Consider the following 10,579-nt stretch of genomic DNA (forward strand, 5'->3'; position numbering starts at 1 on the left):
CCACCACTTTCTGATTCAGAGGTAAATAAGCTACCAACGAGCCACAGCTGACAGATGGCACTAAAATTATATATTTTTCACTTGTTTCCGGAATGTTCCTTTGCAGGAGTGTGGAGAGATGAAGCAGCGGATTTACTGGCGAGGGCGTCTCCTCCCAGGTAACTCTGTAGCACAGGCCTCTGTGCTTCATGGATCCTTCCCAGGGACACCTCAACTGATGCAGGAAAGCTTTGGGGTGAATTATTTCCCCCAATATTAGGAAGAATTTGTCCATCTGGCAATTGGTCACAATGTGTAACTCGCTGCCACATGATGTGGCTGAGGTCCAGAGCATTAATGCATTGAAAAGGAGGCGTGACATATGTTTTTATGCAGAATGTACTTGGAGATTCTTTGTAAGTGCTTGAGAAAATAAGATTTAGTTTCGGAAATGTAAAAAAAATCCAGAGATATTCAAACTCCGCCTCGGGGATTTTGAGCTCTGTGCATTCATGTCTCAGGCAGTGCTGCCCTCCCAGTCCCTGATAAAGAGGAAGAACATCACTGGGTGTGGGGGTAGGGCTGTGGGACAGGCCAATTGAAAATGGGAGGAGGTCAAACGGCATCCTACTGGGGTTAAACTTGAAGAGCTTCCCCCGACACTCGTGTTACGGCAGCAAGGAAAACCACAGGCTATTGAATTTTTGAGATATATCAGGATTATAAACAGATAATTCAGTAAAGTTGGAAAAATATAGGGCAGAATTTAGCCCTCGATGGGCGAGCGGGACCCGCCCCCAACTCGCCGACGGAAAAATTCTGGCCAAAGAGTTAAGGCGGCAGGGGGGGAAGTGGAGAGATCAATGTCGATTTGAAAAAAAATGTCTTGTTTTATTGCAGAGATATTGTTTGATATTCTCGTGCAAAATGCTCCATATATTTGACAGTATTGAACATTGGATTTTAATGTCACTGTCTGGGTGTTAAACAGCTCCTGTGTGGGGCACAGAAAGGACAATCTGACCTGGGGGACATGAACACCCCTTACACAGCCCAGCGGAATTTACTGACATTCATTTCAACGGAGGGAAAACCTGGGAAGTTCCTGTCATTGGAGACATTCCTCCCCACCGGTCGGAATTCTACTCGATTTTGGAAAATACTGTCACCCATCATCAACATGAGGAGAGTTCTGTCATCATCTTTAAAATTTGACCGAGGCCATTGAGGAGTGAAATCTCGAAGCAACTTTTCACCTCCAAGTTTCGGAGAAATGTGGAATTGTCTCTCCTTTAAGGGGGAATACTAGGAATAATGTAATTTTCCAGGGTATCAAAACATACGGAGCTGAGGCGGATAAATGGAGTTGAGGTACATGTCAGTCATATCTAATCGAAAGCTGGAAGGGATTCAGGCGGCTGAAAATTCCAATCCGCTTCCTGTCCCCCTCCGACAGTCTGAGTCCTTCCAATGAGATATTCAACCAAGGCCTCAAGTGGGAATTTCAGATACCACGGTAAAGTGGAGTAGGGGAATTCTCCCGGTGTCCTGGACAACATTCCTCCCACAACCAACACCACCAAGGACAGATTAACCAGTAATTCATCTAATTTCCTTTCTGTATGGTCGTGCTGGGTGTAATATGACTCATTCATTTCCCTGAAAAACGGCGGTTACTGCACTTGCGAGTAATGAATTTCGGGTGCAGTCAGTTTCTGGGATGGGTTCAGACTCTGTGTGATCGTCTCTTTTATTCATACAAAGTGCAGCACTGCCACCTGCTAACAGAATATCAGTTCCGAAGAAGAGCCTAGTAAACAAAGAAACATAGAAAGTAGGAGCAGAAGTAGGCCATTCGACCCTTCGAGCCTGCTCCGCCATTCATTATGATCATGGCTGATCATCCAACTCAATAGCCTGCTCCCGCTTTCTCCCCATATCCTTGGATCCCTGTCGGGTATTGAGCTATATCTTACTCCTTCTAGAAAACATACAATGTTTTGGCCTCAACTGCTTTCTGTGGTAGCGAATTCCACAGGCTGACCACCCCTGAGTGAAGAAATTCATCCTCATCTCAGTCCTAAATGGTCTACCCGGTATCCTCAGACTGTGACCCCTGATCCTGGACTCCCCCACCATCGAGAACATCCTTCTTGCATCTAGTCTGACTCGACCTCCATTATTTTTAAATGTATTTCCATCCATTATTTTACCTCTACCTTTTAGCCTATTTCGATCCCTTACCCCCACCCCACCCCCACTCGGGTTTTCTGTCACTTAATCGCCCTGCGTTCTACCCTTAATTTAACCATTCGCACATTTCTTAGCAAATATCACCACCGTCAACACCCCTTTGTTCTTTTGTCTATGACATCTTTTGGTTATCTCCACCTATCACTGGCCCTCTATCCAGCTCTACCTGTCCCCCCGCCCCCCACCCCGCCACCCCTGCCCCCCAACCCCACCCCCAAACCAGCTTATATTTCACCTCTTTTCTATTTTTCCTTAGTTCTGATGAAGAGCCATGTGGACTTGAAGCGTTAACTGTGTTCCTCTCCACAGATGCTGTCAGACCTGCTGAGTTTTTGCAGGTATTTTTGTTTTTGTTTAGGAATAAAAAAATTCTTGCAGTTCACCCATGCGCTCTTTGAATATTTGTCATTACCTATCCACCATCATCCCTTTAAGTAAGTTTTCCTAATCCATCAGAGCCAACTTACGTCTCATACCATCGTAGTTTCCTTTATTGAGATTCAGGACCCTAGTCTCAGACTCAACTACATCACTCTCCAGCTTGATGAGGACTTCTATCATATTATGGTCACGCATCCCCAAGGGGCATCGCACAACTAGATTGCCAGTAATTCCTTTCTCATTACAGAATACCATGCCTAGGATGGCCTGTTCTCTAGTTGGTTCCTCAACGTATTGATCTAGAAAACCATCCCATATACATGCCAAGAATTCCTCCTCTATGGAATTGTTACTAATTTGGTTTGCCCAATCTAAATGCAGATTAAAGTCATCCATAATTACAGACGTTCCTTTATTGCATGCCTCTCTAATTTCCTGTTTAATGCTATTCCCAACATCACCGCTACAATTTGGGGATCTATATAAAAACCCTACCAACGTTCTTTGCCCCTTAGTGTTTCTCAGCTCTACACATACAGGTTCCACATCGTTGGAGCTAATATCTCCCCTCACTATTGCATTAATTTCCTCTTTAACCAGCAATGCAACTCCACCATCTTTTTATTTTTGTCTGTCTTTCCTAAATACTGACTATCCCTGGATGTTCAGGTCCCATCCCTGTCCACCATGCAGCCATGTCTCCGAAATCACGACTATATCATACCTGTTTACATCTATTAATTAATTGATCCACTTTATTGCGAATGCTTCTTGTGTTAAGGCACAAAACCTTAAGGCTTATCTTTTTAACATTACTTGTCCCATTCCCATTATTTTTCACTGAGGCCCTGCTTGATTCTTGCCATTGATTTCTCTATCTCTTTTCTTATTCCCCTTTCTGTCTTTTGTTCTTGTCCATAATCCCCCCTCCTCTGACTCCTTGCATAGGTTCCCATCCCCTTGATATTTTAGTTTAAACACTACCCAACCACTCTTGCTAATATTCCCCCCAGGACATCAGTCCTGGTCCTGCCCAGGTGCTACCTGTCCAGTTTGTACTGGTCCCACGTGCCCCAGAACCGGACCCAATGTCCCAAGAATGTGAAACACTCCTCCTCACACCATCACCTCAGCCACGTATTCATTCGAAATATCCTGCTATTTCTACTCTGGCTAGCACGTGGCACTGGTAGTAATCCTAAGATCACAACCTTTGAGGTCCGACTTTTCAACTTACTTCCGAACTCTCCTATATTCTACTTTTAGGACCTCAACCTTTTTTTTTACCTATGTCATTTGTACCAATATTTATCATGACCACTGGCTGTTCACCCTTTCCCTTCAGAATGTCCTGTAGCCATTCTGAGACATCCTTCACCCTAGCACCAGGGAGGCAACAAACCGTCCTGGAGTCTCGTTTGTTGTCCATTCCCCTCACTATTGAATCGCCTAAAATTATTGCACTCCCACACTTTTTTCTCCTCCCCTGTGCAGCAGAGCCAAGTGTGGTGCAACGAATTTGGCTGTTGCTGCTTTCCCGTGAGAGGCCATTCCCCCAACAGTATCCAAAGTTGTATATATGTTTTGCAGAGGTATAGCCACAGGACATTCCTGCACTGCCTGCCTAATCCTCTTGCTCTGCCTGGTGGTCAACCAGTCCCTTCCAGCCTGTGGACTCTTAGCCTGCGGTGTGACCACCTCTCTATATATGCGATCCACAATACTCGCCACCTTGCGGATGCTCCAAAGTGTCCCCAGCCGCCGCTCAAGCTCCGAAACCCGGGCTTCCAGGAGCTGCAGCTGGAGACACTTCCCGCACACATGCTGGCCCCGGGCACAGGAAATGTTCCCAGCTTCCCACATGGAGCAGGAGGAGCAACCACGGCTTTGAGCTCTCCTGCCATGACTTACCACTTTAAATTAAATTGTACCTTATACTTAATACCAGATATATCAATTACTCTCGATTACTTATTCTCTGCTCCTCGTTGTTACAGAATCTCGCCCTTACAAACGATGAACCACAAAATAAGACCTTGAAAACTATAAGTGTTAAAAGTAGTAAATACTTACCTGAATGTACACACAGTCCTCAAAGGATCACCTAATTCCCTTGCTCACCGCTCTCCCTCAGTCACCAAACTCCAACTGAAGCACTCTACTGCAGCCCAAAGCAGCACCAAAGTGCAATTTCGACATGTTAACTCTCCTCTCTCCACAAATGCTGCCAGACCTGCTGAGTTTTTCCAGGAACTTTCTGTTTTTATTTTCTGACAGAAGTTCAGTGCTGAATGAAAGAATTGAGCATTCAAAGCGGCCCAAGAATTGCTGAGTATGGTTTTTGAAGGTTCATATGTTCGAAAGGCTGAGTGGTCTCCTTATGTGTTGTATGAGGCTGCAACCTTCAAGCATTCTTAGACTTGGATCCGATCAAATTCAGATTCACAAAGTCGATTCAATCAATCCCGTTGTTTCGTGATTTGTTCCCAGGGGTGTTAGTGGGAAAGATTAGCTGGAGAATGTCACATTAATATCCACAATTATCCGGGAAATATTTACGAATTAAGATTCTGCATTAATGTGATATATGCTGCAGTATTTAGCTGGTTTTGAAATCCACTATATAAACCAACATGATTGTCATCCTGGCATTGCTGTGCTAACAGCGGGATTTAAAAACAGTAATGGTGGGAAACAAGTGATTGGAGATCTCTGGAACTGAACAGCATCGGAGTCAGTCTTGATATCAAGACTCTGGTTTGTGCAGATCAACCCCAATCTACTGAACTCCTGGTTTGTCGGTTCATCTGGTGAATATCACAATGGGATCCATTCTGCGGGATGAAATGTTGGACATTAAACTCTCTCTACGGAACTTGTTAGACTCCACAGAGGACCATAGGGTCACTTAACCCAGTAAAATCGTCCATGAACCTCGTATTTTCCATCTAAAGTGTGTTCTTATGTAATTATTACTCCTCTTTTACTGACTCCACTGTTAACTGTTGTCTTTGTTTCTGAAATGACACCTACACGTCTCCCTTTCAAACAGCCGCAGGGAATGTAGTGTTAAAAACAAAAAGCTAAAAGCTACTGCGGATGCTGGAAATCCAAAACAAAACAAAAACTGAATTACCTGGAAAAACTCAGCAAGTCTGGCAGCATCGGCGGAAAAGAAATCAGTCAACGTTTCGAGCCTTCATGGCCCTTCGGCAGAACTGCAGCATAGTTTCAACAAGGGAGAAATATAAATTGGTTTAAGGTGGGTGGAGGGTGGGGGGGTGGGGTGGGGGGGTGGGAAGGGACACATTGAGGGTGTGGTGTGAGCAGATAATAATCAAAAGATGTCACAGACAAAAGGGTCAAAGAGGTGTTGAAGGTGGTGGTCTTTGTCTGAGAAAAGTGCTAATTAAGAATGGAAAACAGGATATTCAAAGTACAGCTCTAGTGGGGGTGGGGTGGAAAGACTAAAGGTTTTAGTTTTAGATTTAAAAATAATGGAAATAGGTGGGGAAAGAAGAATCTATATAAATTATTGAAAAAAAAAGCGGGTGGGGGGGGAAAAGAAACGGGGTGGGGATGGGGGGAGGGGGAGTTTAAGATCTAAAGTTGTTGAATTCAATATTCAGCCCAGAGGGCTGTAAAGTGCCTAGTCGGAAGATGAGGTGCTGTTCCTCCAGTTTGCGTTGGACTTCACTGGAACAATGCAGCAAGCCAAGGACAGACATGTTGGCAAGAGAACAGGGTGGAGTGTTAAAATGGCAAGCGACAGGGAGGTTTGGGTCTTTCTTGCGGACAGACCGCAGGTGTTCCGCAAAACGGTCGCCCAGTTTGCGTTTGGTCTCTCCAATGTAGAGGAGACTGCATTGGGAGCAACAAATGCAGTAGACTAAGTTAGGGGAAATGCAAGTGAAATGCTGCTTCACTTGAAAGGAGTGTTTGGGCCCTTGGACGGTGAGGAGAGAGGAAGTGAAGGGGCAGGTGTTGCATCTTCTGCGTGGGCATGGGGAGGTGCCATAAGTGGGGGTTGAGGAGTAGGGGGTGATGGAGGAGTGGACCAGGGTGTCCCGGAGGGAACGATCCCTACGGAATGCCGTCAAGGGGGGTGAAGGGAAGATGTGTTTGGTGGTGGCATCATGCTGGAGTTGGCGGAAATGGTGGAGGATGATCCTTTGAATGCGGAGGCTGGTGGGGTGATAAGTGAGGACAAGGGGGACCCTATCATGTTTCTGGGAAGGAGGAGAAGGCGTGAGGGAGGATGCGCGGGATATGGGCCGGACACAGTTGAGGGCCCTGTCAACGACCGTGGATGGAAAACCTCGGTTAAGGAAGAATGAGGACATGTCAGAGGAGCTGTTTTTGAAGGTAGCGTCATCAGAACAGATGCGACGGAGGCGAAGGAACTGAGAGAATGGGATGGAGTCTTTACAGGAAGCGGGGTGTGAGGAGCTGTAGTCGAGGTAGCTGTGGGAGTCGGTAGGCTTGTAATGGATATTGGTGGACAGTCTATCATCAGAAATTGAGACAGAGAGGTCAAGGAAGGGAAGAGAAGTGTCAGAGATGGACCATGTGAAGATGATGGAGGGGTGGAGATTGGAAGCAAAATTAATGAATTTTTCCAGGTCCCGACGAGAGCATGAAGCAGCACCGAAGTAATCATCGATGTAGCGGAGAAAGAGTTGTGGGAGGGGGCCGGAGTAGGACTGGAACAAGGAATGTTCCACATACCCCATGAAGAGACAGGCATAGCTGGGGCCCATGCGGGTACCCATAGCCACACCTTTTATTTGGAGGAAGTGAGAGGAGTTAAAGGAGAAATTGTTCAGTGTGAGAACAATTTCAGCCAGACGGAGGAGAGTAGTGGTGGATGGGGATTGTTGGGGCCTCTGTTCAAGGAAGAAGCTAAGGGCCCTCAGACCATCCTGGTGGGGGATGGAGGTGTAGAGGGATTGGACATCCATGGTGAAGAGGAAGCGGTTGGGGCCAGGGAACTGGAAATTATTGATGTGACGTAAGGTGTCAGAGGAATCACGGATGTAGGTGGGAAGGGACTGGACAAGGGGAGAGAGAAGGGAGTCAAGATAACGAGAAATGAGTTCCGTGGGGCAGGAACAGGCTGACACGATCGGTCTGCCAGGACAGTTCTGTTTGTGGATTTTGGGTAGGAGGTAGAAGCGGGCCGTCCGAGGTTGGGCGACTATCAAGTTGGAAGCTGTGGGAGGAAGATCTCCAGAGGAGATGAGGTCAGTGACAGTCCTGGAAACAATGGCTTGATGTTCTGTGGTGGGGTCATGGTCCAGGGAGAGGTAGGAGGAAACGTCTGCGAGTTGACGCTCAGCCTCCGCGAGGTAGAGGTCAATGCACCAGACAACAACAGTACCACCCTTGTCAGCGGGTTTGATGACAATGTTGGGGTTGGACCTGAGAGAACGGAGTGCAGTGAGTTCAGAGAGAGACAGATTAGAATGGGTGAGAGGAGCAGAGAAATTGAGACGGCTAATGTCACGCCGACAGTTCTCAATGAAAAGATCAAGAGAAGGTAAGAATCCAGAGGGAGGGGTCCAAGTGGAGGGAGAATATTGGAGGTGGGTAAAAGGATCCGTTGAACGGGGAGAGGACTCCTGCCCAAAGAAGTGATCACGGAGACGAAGACGGCGGAAGAAGAGTTCAGCATCATGCCGAGCCCGAAATTCTTTGAGATGAGGGCGTAAGGGTATGAAACTAAGTCCTTTGCTGAGCACTGAACGTTCAGCATCGGAGAGGGGAAGGTCAGGGGGTATAGTGAATACGCGGCTGGGGCTGGGATTGGAAGATGGGGTGGGGACGGAGGGACAAGCAGGGGTGGAGGGTCCCAGATGGGTGTTGGAGTCGATGAGTTGTTGGAGCTTGCGTTCCTTAGCACTTGAGAGAAAGAGAAAAAGTTTCTTGTTGAGGCGACGGATGAGGCGAAGAATAAAATGAAACTGGGGGCACGCGCAGCTTTGAAAAAGGGTGCGGCGGTGCTGCTGGAGGGAGAGGTCGAGTGTGTTCATATGGCAGCGCATGGCACTGAGTGTGGATCTCAGAATGCGACGGGAACAGCAGTCCGAGAAATGTAGTGTTAGTTGTTCCTGACAGGAATTAGGAATGTTGCCATCCTGCCCTTCACAGCCTTTCAGCCTCAGCATTGAATTCAGGAACTTCAGATTCTAACCACCGTTCACATTCTGCTGTAACCATTAACACCTGCTCTGGAACCAGCTTATGAGCCTAAGAACACAGGAACAGGAGGAGGCCATTTGGCTTGTCGAGCCTGCTCTGCAATTCAATTAGATCATGGCTGATCATCTATTTCAATGCCACTCCCCCGCAATAACTCCATATTCTTTGATGACATCGGTCTCAAGAAATCTGTCGATCTCTGTCTTGCACATGCTTGTTGATTGAGTTTCCACAGCCCTCTGGGGTAGAGAATTCCAAAGATTTACCACCCTCTGAATGAAGAAATTCCTCCTCATCTCAACCTTAAATGGTCTAGCTCTTATCTTGAGATTATCTCCCCTGGATCTAGACTCACCAGTCAGGGGGAGCATTTTATCTACATCCACCCTATCACACCTTGTAAGAATTTTGTAAGTTTCAATGAGGTCACCCCTTATTCTTTGAATCTCTAGAGAATAAAGACCGTCTCCTCAATCTCTCCTCATAAAACAATCCCTCCAGGATTAATCTCGTGAAGCTCCGCTGCACTACTTCTGTAACGAGTATATTCCTCTTTAGATGAGAGGACCAAAACTGTGCACATTACTACAGGTGAAGTCTCAGCAAGGCTCTGCACGACTGCAGCAAGACATCCTTACTCCTGTATTCCTCGCGATGAAGGCCAGCATGCATTTACCTTCCCAGTTTCTTGCTGCATCTGCATGCTAGCTTTTTGTCAAGAGTGTGAAGGAATACTCTCCCCGTGCCTGGTAAAGCGCAGCTCAAACAACACTCACGAAACTCGGCATCATCCAGAACAACGCAGCCCGCCTTATCGGCTGCCCATCCACTATCTTAAACATTCACCCCCCTTCACCACCAGTGTTCGGTGGCAGCAGTATTTGCCATATGCACTTTGCACCTTGCTACGAGCCATTTAAGGGCTCGTTGTGAATTTATGGTGTCAGATTTTTTTATTTGCAGGATTACTGAAGATTATCATTGAGTATCGTTATCAGAGGGCATTTTGTGGGATTTTACTGTGACGGGTGAATGTGCGCTTGTGAGTAATTCACTGTGGACCGCATTAGTTTGTGGGATGGGTTGAGACTCTGAATGGACGCAAGTTTTTCATTGATACAAAGTGCACCGCTGCCACCTGCTGACTGAAGCTCGGTGCTGCAGGAAAGAAAAAGGACCCGAGAAGTGGGGGCTGTCTTTGAAGGTTCACAGGCACCACGGATCATAGAAACATAGAAAATGGGAGCAGGAGTAGGCCATTCGGCCCTTCGAGCCTTCTTCGCCATTCATTATGATCATGGCTGATCATCCAAATATAAAGAACAGGAGTGCATTGTAATTTTGCTTTCTTCTTTTGTAGGAAGTCTGATAATGTGACTTTGCAAAGAAAGGCTACAAGTGGAGTAAAGTAAGCAAAAGCTTCAATAAAATAAAATATCCAAATTACAAGGTTAAAATACAGAAGTTAGGTCTCAGAAGGTGTAGCAGCTTTATTACTTCTAGCTTCTAGACTGTTGCTGGTATGTAATTGCAGTACAGCGGGGTTAATCCAGCCACAGTATTTTAAATTATAACAGCTCCAATTAATACAAATTGAAACTCTCTCCCAGCCAAATCGCACATATTTTTTCAGTATTATACATCAAAGTATCAGTAGAAAACTGTACAAAAATTCCCTGGACAAGAAAGATGCTTTATAGGCATTTAGAATTATTTAAGGATGGGGACCTTGGTCAGAAGGCCTCAAGCTTACAAGTTTAAAAAG

The sequence above is a fragment of the Cetorhinus maximus genome, chromosome 21 (genome assembly GCF_964194155.1).
Source record: "Cetorhinus maximus chromosome 21, sCetMax3.hap1.1, whole genome shotgun sequence".
In the NCBI taxonomy this organism is placed as follows: domain Eukaryota; kingdom Metazoa; phylum Chordata; class Chondrichthyes; order Lamniformes; family Cetorhinidae; genus Cetorhinus; species Cetorhinus maximus.